Raw genomic sequence first — 14438 nt, 5'->3', positions numbered from 1 at the left:
TGAACACTTTTATGAGGTAGATACCTAGAAGTGAAATTTCTGGTCTATTTAATCCTTTAATTCAGTCCTTCCACACAAATTAATTCATTGGTTATATATATATATATATATATATATATATATATATATATATATATATATATATATGTAGCCCATACCATGTGGAAGGATATTAAGGGAATGAAATTTATTCTCTTGTGAGGGAAATAAGACATGCACACAGAAACATATAAAGTGGTGTCCTAGAGAGGTGGATTTTGGAGGTGGAGAGATTGGGTTCAGTAGAAAAATAGGAAGACTTTCTGGATGAAGTAGTACTTGTGTAGACACCATGAAGAATAAACAGGATTTCAATAGCTGGAGATTTCCAATGCAGATCTTTTTATGCTAAATCCCCAGTGGTGTGTTTATTTATACACAGTGTGAGGAAGGATAGTCATACTGATTTGAGGGTCAGAATTTATGTGCTCCAGGCCTGACTCAGTCTCTAAGATATGTTTAAATTCTCAGAGACTTTGTTTTCCCATTTGAAATAAGAATCATCCTTTTCCTCTTTAATCTTTGCTTCCCTTACCTCCAACCTACCACAGGATTTGGGAAAGAAGTCCTTGAGGTATTGAATGTAAAGGTGGTTCAAAAAAGTGTAAGATATTCTTCAAATCTAAACCTAGTATTTTGTAGAAATGTGTTGATATGAGAACCATCCTATAAGAAGAGACCTTCCATATGTTAGCTGATACCAGTGAATTAAGCTATATTTTAGTATAGCAGAGCAAGCCCTACTGATTTGAGCAGGTTTATCTCTGATCTCTCTGGTGTCAGTTTCCTCTTCAGTAATTTTAATCTAACCACACTAGCCTTCCTGTTTCTTTAATATGCTGAGCTACATATCCTGCCAAAGTCTTTGAATTTACTATTCCCTTTCTAAGACTATTCTTCTCTTCACAATTTCAAAAGTTATCTCCTTTTTATTTTCTATCCTCTAAAGCCACCCCCGATAGAGATCTTCACTGACTACCTTGGGTAACAGTGACATTACTATATATGTAAGAGACCTGAAATATAGTAGGCACTCAACATTTATTAGCTAGAATTAACCATTACTATTAATTATATCACTATTAACACTGTGTTAGTTTGCAAGGGCTGCTGTAGCAAAGTACCACAAACTTGGTGGCTTAAAAAACAGAAATTCATTGTCTCACAATTCTGGAGTATAGAAGTCCAAAATCAAGATGTCATCAGGATTGGTTCCTTATGTGGGCTGTGAGGGAGAATCTTTTCTAGGCCTCTCTCCTTGGTTTGTAGATGGCATCTTCTCCCTATGTTCCTTATCGCCTTCCCTCTACTGTGTATATCTGTATCCAAATTTTCCCTTTTTATAAGGATACCAGTCATAGTACATTATGGCCCACCACCCTAATGACCTCATTTTAACATTTACCTCTGTAAAAACCCTATCTCCAAAAAAGGGCACATTCTGAAGTCCTGGGGGTTACACTTGAACATATGAATTTGGAGAAGACACAGTCAACCCATAACAAACACTACTATTCAAATTGGTACCAAATGGGGGTTGCTCCAAAAGGAAATAGTTCTTAGAAGAACACCAATGCAGGTTGTAGTTTGATGACTCTAAGCAAAAGGCAGACAATTACATTAGAAATCTCGCCCGTTGGAAAACACATTGCACTCACATGCATCTGACTGACTTAGAAATTTCTCTAGTGAGGCATGTCACTACCTCAATGAAGCAGCCATCCTCCCAGTCAGTGAGAGGTACTCATAGGGAAAAATATCCTGCCCAGGTCACTCTCTCATGCACTATGTAAAGTCAAGAACACATTTAAGCCTGTGAACATAGACTACTCAAATGCTAAACTAATCAAAAAGAATGAGGGCAAAAGGTTAACTGAAAGAAAAGGCAAACTAAAATGTTTCTCTGTTTTATTGTTTACTCAGCACTCTCTGGTTTATGTATTGTACTTCTTGATAAATGATGGTCATTGTATACAAACAGCCTGAGTTTGCTGTGCCACCTAAAAGAATTTGCTGTTTTTCTGGCCAGCGTACAGAAAACAATTAAGAAAGGAGAGATGAGAATTTCAATTTCTGATAAGCAACAAAATCTCTGATGGTTAAATGATTACTTGCTCATGGTGAGACAAAAATGTGTTAATGTGTAATATTTGACATATCCCAAGAGAATTGACATTTTAATGCGACATCTTTGAAACAGGTAAAACAAGGACTGTTTGAAAGTTGAAGGAACTGGTAGGAAGATCAAGAGACTTCACCAAGGTCCACAGAGCACTTTAGGCAGCAGTGCACAGGCTGAGTTGGGGACTCTGTCTTCCAGATGCCTCATGCAGCATATTTTTCTATAGATTCTACTCCCTATGGCTACATGCAGAGATTTGGAGGAAAGGGTAGGTACACTTTGTTTCAATATTGGTCTTTGGGTTTTATTTTTGATTAATTTTTATTGGATTATAGTTGATTTACAATGTTGTGTTAGTTTCAGGTGTACAGCAAAGTGAAACAGTTATACATATACATATATCCATTCATTTTTAGATTCTTTTCCCATATAGGCCATTAGAGTATTGAGTAGAGTTCCCTATGTTATACACTAGGTTTATATTAGTCATCTATTTTATATATAGTAGTGTGTACATGTCAATCCCAATCGCCCAATTTATCCCTCTCCCCCTTTCCCCCTTGGTAGCCATAAGTTTGTTTTCTACATCTATGACTCTATTTCTGTTTTGTAAATAGGTTCATTTGTACCATTCTTTTTAAATTCCACATATAAGTGATATCATATATTTGTCTTTCCCTGTCTGACTTACTCCACTCAGTATGACAATCTCTAGGTCCGCCCATGTCACTGCAAATGGCATTATTTTATTCTTTTGTATGGCTGAGTAATATTCCATTGTACACATGTACAATGTGTACAATCTATTCTTCCATCAATTCCATTTATGTTGTTTATCTATTCTTCCATCAATTCCATTTATCTATTTATCTATTCTTCTTTATCTATTCTTCTTTATCTATTCTTCTTTATCTATTCTTCTTTATCTATTCTTCCATCAATTCCATTTATGTTGTTTCCATGCCCTGGCTATTGTAAATAGTGCTTCAATGAACACTGGGGTACATGTATCCTTTCAAATTATGGTTTTCTCTGGGTATATGCTCAGGAGAGGGATTGCTGGATCATATGGTAGCACTATTTTTAGATTTTTAAGGAACCTCCATACTGTTCTCCATAGTGGCTGTACCAATTTACATTCCTACCAACAGTGTAGGAGGGTTCCCTTTTCTCCATACCCTCTCCAGCATTTATTGTTTGTAGAGTTTTTTGATGATGGCCATTCTGACTGGTGTGAGGTGATACCTCATTGAAGTTTTGATTTGCATTTCTCTAATAATTAGTGATGTTGAGCATCTTTTCATGTGCCTCTTGACCATTTTTTGATTGAGTTGTTGTTGTTTTCTTTTAATATATTGAGCTGCATGAGCTATTTGTATATTTTGGAGAGTAATCCCTTGTCAGTCACTTCATTTGCAAAGATTTTCTCCCATTCTGTGGGTTGTCTTTTCGTTTTATTAATGGGTTCCTTTGCTGTGCAAAATATTTTAAATTTAATTAGGTCCCATTTGTTTATTTTTGGTTTTATTTTCATTAACTGAGGAGGTCAGTCAAAAAAGATCTGCTGTGATTTATGTCAGAGAGTGTTCTGCCTGTTTTCCTCTAAGAGTTTTATAGTGTCTGACCTTACATTTACGTCTTTAATCCATTTTGAGTTTCTTTTTGTGTATGGTGTTAGAGAATGTTCTACTTTCATTCTTTTACATGTAGCTGTCCTGTTTTCCCAGCACCACTTATTGAAGAGACTGTCTTTTCTTCATTGTATATTCATGTCTCCTTTGTCATTGATCAGGTGACCATAGGTACATGGGTTTATCTCTGGGCTTTTTATCCTGTTCCATTGATCTATATTTCTGTTTTTGTGCCAGTACCATACTGTCTTGATTACTGCAGCTTTGTAGTATAGTCTGAAGTCAGGGAGCCTGATTCCTCCAGCTCTGCTTTTCTTTCTCAAGATTGCTTTGGCTATTTGGGGTCTTTTGTGTTTCCATACAAATTGTGATTTTTTTTTCTAATTCTGTAAAAAATGCCATTGATAGTTTGATAGGGATTGCTATGAATCTGTAGATTGCTTTGAGTAGTATAGTCATTTTCACATTGTTGATTCTTCCAACCCAAGAACATGGTATATCTCTCCATCTGTTTGTATCATCTTATTTTCTTTCATCACTACCTTATAGTTTTCTGAGTCCAGATCTTTACCTCCTTAGGTAAGTTTATTCCGAGGTATTTTATTCTTTTTGATGTGATGGTAAATGGGATTGTTTCCTTGATTTCTTTTTGATTTTCATTGTTAGTGTATAGGAATGCAAGAGATTTCTGTGTATTAACCTTGTATCCTCCAACTTTACTAAATTCATCACTGAACTCTAGTGGTTTTCTGGTAGCATCTTTAGGATTTTCTATTTATAGTATCATGTCATCTGCAAACAGTGACAGTTTTACTTCTTCTTTTCCAATTTGGATTCCTTTTTATTTCTTTATGCTCTCTGATCATCATAGTTAGGACCTCCAAAACTGTATTAAATAACAGTGATGAGAGTGGACATCCTTGTCTTGTTCCTGATCTTAGAGGAAATGCTTTCAGTTTTTCACCATTGAGAATGATTTTTGTTGTGCATTTGTTATATATGGCCTTTGTTATGTCGAGGTAGGCTCCCTCTATGCCCACTTTTTGGAGAGTTTTTATCATAAATGTGTGTTGAATTTTATCAAAAGCTTTTTCTGCATCGATTGAGATGATCATATGGTTTTTATTCTTAAATTTTTTAATGTGGTGTATCACAATGATTGATTTGTGGATATTAAAAAATCCTTGCATCCCTGGGATAAACCTCATTTGATCATGGTGTATGATCCTTTTAATGTGTTGTTGGATTGAGTTTGCCAGTATTTTGGGGGAATTTTTGCATCTATGTTCATCAGTGATATTGGCCTGTATTTTTCTTTTTCTGTGATATCTTTTTCTGGTTTTGGTATCAGGGTGTTGGTGACCTCATAGAATGAGCTCAGGAGTGTTCCTTCTTCTGCAGGTTTTGGAAGAGTTTGAGAAGGATACGTGTTAACTCTTGTCGAAATGTTTGAATTCACCTGTGAAGCCATTTGGCCTTGGACTTTTGTTTGTTGGAAGTTCTTTAACCACAGTTTCAATTTCTGTATTTATGATTGGTCTGTCCATATTTTCTATTTCTTCCTGGTTCAGTCTTGGAAGTCTGTACCTTTCTAAGAATTTGTCCATTTCTTCTAGGTTATCCATTTTATTGGTGTATAGTTCCTTGTAGTAGTCTCTTATGATACTTTGCATTTCTGTGGGGTCCATTTTATCTTCTTTTTCATTTCTAATTTTATTGGTTTGAGTGCTCTCCCTTTCTTTCTTGATGAGTCTGGCTAACAGTTTATCAATTTTGTTTATCTTCTCAAAGAACTGGCTTTTAGTTCCATTCATCTTTGCTATTGTTTTCTTCATCTCTATTTCATTTATTTCTGCTCTAATCTTTATGATGTCTTTCTTTCTACTAACATTAGGTTTTGTTTGTTCTGCTTTCTCTAGTTGCTTTAGGTGTAAGATTAGGTTGTTTATTTGAGATTTTTCTTATTTCTGGAGGTAAGATTGTATTGCTATAAACTTTCCTCTTAGAACTACTTTTGCTGCATCTCATAAGTTTTGGATTGTCATGTTTTCATTGAAATTTGTCTCTAGGTATTTTTTGATTTCCTCTTTGATTTATTCAGTGATCCATTCGTTGTTAATAACATATTGTTTAGCCTCCATGTGTTTGTGTTTTTTTACAGTTTTTTTCTTTCTGTAATTGTTTTCTAATCTCATAGCATTGTGGTCATAAAAAATGCTTGATATTATTTCAATTTCTTAAATTTACCAAGGCTTGATTTGTGGCCCAAGATATGATCTATCCTGGAGAACGTTCCACATGCACTTGAGAAGAATATATATTCTGCTGCTTTCGGATGGAATGTCCTATAGATATCAATTAAGTCTAATGTGTCATTTAAGGCTTGTGTTTCCTTATTAATTTTCTGTCTGCATGATCTGTCCATTGGTGTAAGTGGGGTGTTAAAGTCCCCAACTATTATTGCAGTACTGTCAATTTCCCTTTTTATGGCTGTTAACATTTACCTTATATATGGACATGTTCCTATGTTGAGTGCATATATATTTACAATTGTTATATCTTCTTCTTGGATTGATCCCGTGATCATTATGTAATGTCCTTCCTTGTCTCTTGTAACAGTCTTTATTTTAAAGTCTATTTTTGTCATATATGAGTATTGTTACTCCAGCTTTCTTTTGATTTCCATTTGCATGGAATACTTTTTTCCATCTCCTCACTTTCAGTCTGTATGTGTCCTTAAGTCTGAAATGGGTCTCTTGTAGACAGCATGTATATGGGTCTTGTTTTTATATCCATTCAGCCAGTCTATGCCTTTTGGTTAGAGCATTTAATCCATTTACATTTAAGGTAATTTTCGATATGTATATTCCTATTGCCATTTTCTTAATTGTTTTGGGTTTGTTTTTGTAGGTGTTTTTTCTTCCTTTCCTCTTTTGCTCTCTTCGCTTGTGGTTTGATGACCACTTTTAGTGTTGTGTTTGGATTGCTTTTCTTTTTTGTGTGTGTATCTATTGTAGTTTTTGGGTTTGCTGTTCCCGGGAGGTTTTCATATAGCAGTTCTATATATGTAAAAAGTTGTTTTAAGTTGCTGGTCTCTTTCCCACCTGGAGAGGTTCCTTTAACATTTGTTGTAAAGCTGGTTTTGTGGTGCTGAATTTTCTTAGCTTTCGCTTTCTGTAAAGCTTTTGATTTCTCCATCAAATCTGAATGAGAGCCTTGCTGGGCAGAATATCCTTGGTTGTAGGTTTTTCCCTTTCATCACTGGAAATATATCACACTACTCCCTTCTGCCCTGTGGAGTTTCTTCTGAAAAATCAGCTGATGACCTTACAGGGATTCCCTTGTATGTTATTTGCTGCTTTTAGTATTTTTTCTTTGTCTTTAATTTCTGTCAGTTTGATTAATAAGTGTCTCAGCATGTTTCTCCTCGAGTTCATCCTGTATTGGATTCTCTATACTTCCTGGACTTGAGTGAGTGTTTCCTTTCTCATGTTAGGAAAGTTTTTGGCTATAATATCTTCAAATATTTTATCAGGCCCTTTCTCTCTCTCTTCTCCTTCTGGGACCCCTTTAATGTGAATGTTGGTGCATTTAATATTGTCCCAGAGGTCTCTGAGACTGTCCTCATTTCTTTTCATTCTTTTTTCTTTATTCTGTCCTGTGGCAGTGATTTCCACCACTCTGTGTTCCAGCTCATTTATTCATTTTTATGTCTCAGTTATTCTGCTATTGATTCCTTCTAGTGTATTTTTCATTTCTGTTATTGTGTTATTCATCTCTGTTCGTTCTTTAAATCTTCTAGCTCCTTGTTAAACATTTCTTGTATCTTCTCGATCTGTGCCTCCATTCTTTTTCCGAGACTTTTGGATCATCTTTACTATTATTACTCTGAAACTTTTCATGTAGATTGCCTATCTCATCTTCATTTAGTTGTTTATGTGGGTTTTTATCTTGTTCCTTCATTTGCAACATAATTCTCTGTCATCTCATTTTGTCTAAACTTCTGTGTTTATGGTCTCCTTTCCATAGGCTGCAGGATCATAGTTCCTCTTGCTTCTGTTGTCTGTACCCTGGTGGATGAGGTTGGTCCGGTGTTTGTACAGGCTTCCTGGTGGGAGGTACTGGTGTCTGCCTTCTGGTGGGTGGAGCTGGGTCTTATCTTTCTGATGGGCAGGGCCATGCCAAGGGGTGCATTTTGAGGTGATTGTGAGCTCAGTATGACTTTAGGCAGCCTGTCTTCTGATGGATGGGGTTGTGTTCCTATCTTGGTGGTTGTTTGGCCTGAGGCTTTCCAGCACTACAGCCTGCAAGCTGTTGGGTGGGGCCAGGCCTTCGTGCCAAAATGTGGACCTCCAGGAGAGTTCACTGTGATCAATATTCCTCGGGGCTTCTGCTACAAGTGTCCTTGCCTCACAGTGAGCTATAGTCAACATTTGCCTCCCCTCAACCCTCCAAGACTCCTAGGTAGGTGTAGCCCAGGTTCCTATGGACATACTGCTTTATACTGTGTCCCAGTGCACATGAGGCCTGTGTGCGCCCTTCAAGAGTGGAATCTCTGTTTCCTCCAGCCCTGTGGAGCTTCTGCACTCAAGCAATGCTAGTCTTCAAGGCTAAATGCTCTGGGGGTTCTTCCACCTGATTCCAGACCCTCAGATTCTCTTGGAGGGCTATTTTATGTGGAAATATCCCTGTATAGCCTGCATGGGTTTAATATTATTTGGTGTGAAGGTTGTTTTTAGTATAGATGCCTGCCACCTCTTTCCTCAGTGTATGCTGGCTGTTGTCCCCTTTATAGAGGTGTGACTGATGTTGTGGTGACCAGATATTGAGTAGGGCCTCCTCCTTGCTCTGTGGTTGTCACTGCCCTTTCACGGGTAGGGTCTGCTCCCTAGTTGTTGGAGTAGAGGCCCCCAGATCTGTTTCTTACCTGAAATTCTGATCTGCAGTGAGAGGTAGGTGGGATTGGAGCACTCCCACTGAGAGGGAAGACATTGAGTATTCCTCCTCTGGAAGTGTTCACCAGTGAGTGTGCTCTGTTGTGTCATCTTTCACCCACTGTGTGAGCTCTCAGAATACTGTTTTTGGCACTGCTCTCAGACCTACTTTAACTGTAAGTATGCCAGCAATTGACCCTGGTGTCTCTCAGGTGTTTTCACCATTCACCAGGCCACCAGGATAGATTCACTGAAGTCAGGTCACAGGATTGCAATAATCATGGATCTGGACCTGCTGTGGGCGCTATGGAGGCAGCTCAGACTCTGACATAGTCCTACCCTTGTGGAGGCCATGATAGCCAAGGTCACAGGAACCGCACTGGGGATGGGATGTATGGGGTAGCTGACAGCAACGGGCATAAGAGAGCCAGCCCTGGTGGAGGCTCTTCCTAGTGTCCTACCATGGGTGCAAGAGAGCCAGTCCAGGTGACAACAGGTTGTGAGGGGGAGCCTAGCCCTCGTGGCTGCCCTTCCTAGTTCCAAGGGAGGCAGGGGCCAGTGCATGGGTAAGGGCAAGGGCAGTGGCAGCCCCACCCCTTGCACATAACTCAACAGTAGCTCTTCACTTCTATGGCATTCTGGGTTTTCCTCCACAAGCATTCTCGGTTGCAGATTTCCTCACTCCCATCCCCTCAGGTGATCTTCTCAGAGCCAACAACAGTCCTCTCCCTGGGTCTGCTCTCCAAACCCCACATTGCAGCATCCATACCATCGGACACACATCTCAAGCTGGTTCACTCAAGGCTGTGGCATGGACCATCTGTGCATGTCTCACTCTGTCCTGCCTGCCACAGACTGGTTGCTGCTCTATCCTCTGATAGCCCCTGAAGCTCCCTTTCTGTCCCAACTGATCTCTCTGCTGGTGAGAAGGCTTCCTTGGATACAGGAACCTCTTCCCTCCTCAGCTCCCACCTCAGAGGCACAGGTCCCATTCTATTTCCTGTCTTCTTCCTTTTCCCTTCTTCTTTCTTTTGTCCTACCCGGTTATGCTGGGATCTTTCTTGTCCTTTTAGGTGTCCAAGGTCCTCTGCTAGTGTTCAACCAGTGCTCTTTGAGAATTTTTCCATTTATAGATGTATTCTTGATGCAGTTGTGGGGAGAGATGAACTCCACATCCTCCTACTCCTCCTCAACATTGGTGTTTGTTACACTGAATATTTATGGGTAAAGTTTCTTCCCAGGTCATCCAGTGGGTGGGGTAGATAAACATCATCTGATGCTCAAAGACATTTTATTACCACTCTACGAATCTGGGCATTGAACTTGACTCCCTTTACAGCTTTCTAAGCTCACTACGTGTGTGTGTGTGTGTGTGTGTGTGTGTGTGTGTGTGTGTGTGTGTGTACTTTAAATATCAAACAGCTACCAGAAAAAAAGGGCCATGGATAAAGCAGTTTAGGTAGAAGCCAAGGAGAAGGAGAAGGTAATGAACCCAATGATGATGGCAGTACCAACCTCTCAGGTAAAAACGCTAATCTAGGTTTTTAACTTGGACCTCTTTGGCCCAAGATGATATGGAACATGTGAAAAATCCATATGGAAGATGTGGAAGCATTTTTCAGAAAATTAGGATCTGTGCTCAAGAGGGATGACAATTTCTTCAGAGGCCCTTGCCAAAGCACCTCATCGAGGGCACATGAAAATAGACCAAAACATCTTGTCTGGCTGCCTGTACCAGGAAACATACTTATTTAAAATAAGTTTGTCATTTATCTTGGTAATTACAATCCAAGACTGTAGGACATTATGAACATTAGAAACCTAAAACTTTGGGGAGGAATAGAGAATATGTTTCTTTTTTGTTGTTGTAAAACTTAGAGTTGAGATTCTTGATGTCCAACTTGATATGACCTCAAAGGAGGTCAGCATGGAAAATGTAGAATCCATTCTTAACTTGCTCTAGGCTAAAGCTCAGCTGCCATGGCAATGCCCTCAGTCACTTATTTCTTTTCTTCTTTGGTTACACTTTCTAGATTATGTGTCAGGCAAGATCAGCAGAGCATAGCAATGTATGCTAAGGAAGAGAAGTATTACAAATCATAATAGCCCAACATTTGGTCAAGGAAGTCAACTTATTTTTCTGAATACCCGTGTCCTCAATTAAGCAATCTAATTAGTGGAAAACTGCAATTACTAGACTATAGATCATTAGATTTAATAGAGGTAAGATATTTCAGATGGTAACCTCAAATAGAAAAATATGTCACCATCTGCAGTGCTAATCATTAAAATTGGGCCCCAAATCTTCAAAACTGACAGCAGCCATGCCAGGTCTAGCCCAGCCTGGAGAAGGGCCCTGTGATGACAGTCACATGGGCCCTAGTGTCACCACTACCCAAGAATTTCACATCCTCTTCTCTCTGCTTTGGAAACCAGGTCTCTATAATCTCTGGATGTGAGCCTTGTACAGACTTCCTTATCTCAGTTCAGACCTACCCAACAAATATTTATGCCTGAAATAAATATATAAATATATATATAAATATATATGTATGTATATATGTATATATATATATTTGGCTTAATATTGGCTGAAATTTGACCAAATATCAATCAAGATTTAGTCTTCAATTATGGAGAATCTATCTTAATTCAGGATTTAGGGTATGTAAGGCTATAACTTCTCTAAGACCAGTTTTACAAGGTTGAAAATAATTAAACAAGCAATTATGAAAAGCCTGACAAATACCAGGCAGTACTCTTGGTGAAGCAAATACTGAAAGGGCAGGACTGATTCTTTTGAGGAATAATCCCTATGACCTAGATAGACAAAAACATCCTGTTAAAGAAAAAGAAAATAGTTAAAACCATGGGGTAACTGACTTCAGACTATACTATAAAGCTACAGTAATCAAGACAGTATGGAACTGGCACAAAAACAGAAATATAGATCAATGGAACAGGATAGAAAGCCCAGAGATAAACCCATGCACATATGATCACCTTATCTTTGATAAAGGAGGCAAGAATGTACAGTGGAGAAAAGACAGCCTCTTCAATAAATAGTGCTGGGAAAACTGGACAGGTACATGTAAAAGTATGAAATTAGAACACTCCGTAACACCATACACAAAAATAAACTCAAAATGGATTAAAGAGATAAATTTAAGGTCAGACACTATAAAACTCTTAGAGGAAAACATAGGCAGAACACTTTATGACATAAATTACAGCAAGATCCTTTTTGACCCACCTCCTAGAGAAATGGAAATAAAAACAAAAATAAACAAATGGGACTTAATGAAACTTAAAAGCTTTTGTACAGCAAAAGACCAATAAACAAGACCAAAAGACAACCCTCAGAAAGGGAGAAAATATTTGCAAATGAAGCACCTGACAAAGGATTAATCTCCAAAATTTACAAGCAGCTCAATATCAGATAACAAACAACCCAATCCAAAAATGGGCAGAAGACCTAAACAGACATTTCTCCAAAGAAGACATACAGATTGCCAACAAACACATGAAAGAATGCTCAACATCATTAATCATTAGAGAAATGCAAATCAAAACTACAATGAGATATCATCTTACACCAGTCAGAATGGCCATCATCAAAAATCTACAAACAATAAATACTGGAGAGGGTATGGAGAAAAGGGAACACTCTTGCATTGTTGGTGGGAATGTAAATTGATACAGCCACTATGGAGAACAGTATTGAGGTTCCTTAAAAAACTAAAAATAGAAATACCATATGACCCAGCAATCCCACTACTGGGTATATACCCTGAGAAAACCATAATTCAAAAAGAGTCATGTATCACAATGTTCGTTGCAGCTCTATTTACAATAGCCAGGACATGGAAGCAACCTACATGTCCATCAACAGATGAATGGATAAAGAAGATGTGACACATATGTACAATGGAGTATTACTCAGCCATAAAAATAAACAAAGTTGAGTTATTTGTAGTGAGGTGGATGGACCTAGAGTCTGTCATGCAGAGTGAAGTAAGTCAGAAAGAGAAAAACAAATTCTGTATGCTAACACATATATATGGAATCTAAAAAAAAAAAAAGGGTCATGAAGAACCTGGAGCAAGATGGGAATAAAGACACAGACCTACTAAAGAATGGACTTGGGGATATGGGGAGGGGGAAGGGTAAGCACTGACAAAGTGAGAGAGTGGCATGGACATATATACACTACCAAACATAAAATAGATAGCTAGTGGGAAGCAGCTACATAGCACAGGGAGATCAGCTCGGTGCTTTGTGACCACCTAGAAGGGTGAGATAGGGAAGGTGGGAGGGAGGGAGACACAAGAGGGAAGAGATATGGGAACATATGTATATGTATAACTGATTCACTTTGTTATAAAGCAGAAATTAACACACCATTGTAAAGCAATTATACTCCAATAAAGATGTTAAAAAAAATAAAAAACATGGGGTAAGATTCATAGTAAACGTGGATGTGAGGTACAGTGAAAGAGAACATACTTAACTCTGTCTTGAGCCTGGGGGCATGGGGGCTCAAATATAGATTTCTCTCTGCACCTCAGTTTCTTATTATTTTATTGAAGTGCAGTTTGTATTGACTTACAATGTTGTGTTAGTTCTAGGTGTACAGCACAGTGATTCATATATATATATATATGTGTGTGTGTGTATATATATACACATATATATACACACACACACACACACACACACATATATATATATACTTTTCCAGATTCTTTTCTCTTACAAGTTATTAAAAAATATTGAGTATAATTCCCTGTGCTACACAGTAGGTCCTTATTGGTTATCGATTTTATATACCGTAGTTTGTAAATGTTAATCCCAAACTCCTAATTTATCCCTCTCCCTCCTTTTTCCTTTGGTAACCATGAGTAAAATGTGTGATACCAACAGTACCTAGTGATGAGGTTGCTGTAAGGATTAAATGTACAAACACACATAAAGGGCCGCCCTCAGTATATATGTATGATATCATTATTACTAAAGACAGTTACTCTTTTTTTAGATTTTTTAAAAATATTTTTATTGGGGTATAGTTGCTTTACAATGTTGTGTTAGTTTCTGCTGTATAATGAAGTGAATCAGCTATTACACAATTTTAAAAGGTTACTTTCCATGTACAGTTATTACAAAATATTGGCTATGTTCCCTATGTTGTACAATACATCCTTGAGCCTATCTTACACTCAATACTTTGTACCTCTCAACCGCCACGCTTATGGTACCTCTCCCTCCTCCCCACTGGTAACCACTGGTTTGTCCTCTATATCTGTGAGTTGAGACTTTTATTCATCCCCCCTATTCACCATCACAGCTCAGTCGTGGTGCCAACCCCAAAGGCTTCCCCCAGCCATCCCCACCCAGCTATGACATGCTTCCTACTCTCCCTTCACCCCCATGTCTGCTATGTGCCAGCACCTGCTGTAGTTTGTTGACATCACCACCATTGTGTTGGGCTCCCCACTTTGTGTAAGCCCCTAGAGGGCAGAAACTGCATTTTATTCATCCATGTATCTCAAGACCCCAGAGCAAAGCCTAGTACAAAGTAGCTATTTAGCTGTTGAGTAAAGTGATCCTCAGTGAACATTTATTGAAAAAATATTTAGTTGTAATGATAGTGAATGAATCAGTTTGGATTCTACTGAGAAAACTGGGGTGATCCAAAAACACTGGTACTATGCA

This window comes from Lagenorhynchus albirostris, chromosome 4, assembly GCF_949774975.1.
Source record: "Lagenorhynchus albirostris chromosome 4, mLagAlb1.1, whole genome shotgun sequence".
Lineage (NCBI taxonomy): Eukaryota > Metazoa > Chordata > Mammalia > Artiodactyla > Delphinidae > Lagenorhynchus > Lagenorhynchus albirostris.
The sequence above is the reverse complement of the archived record's forward strand: the minus strand, read 5'-3'. Positions refer to the sequence as shown.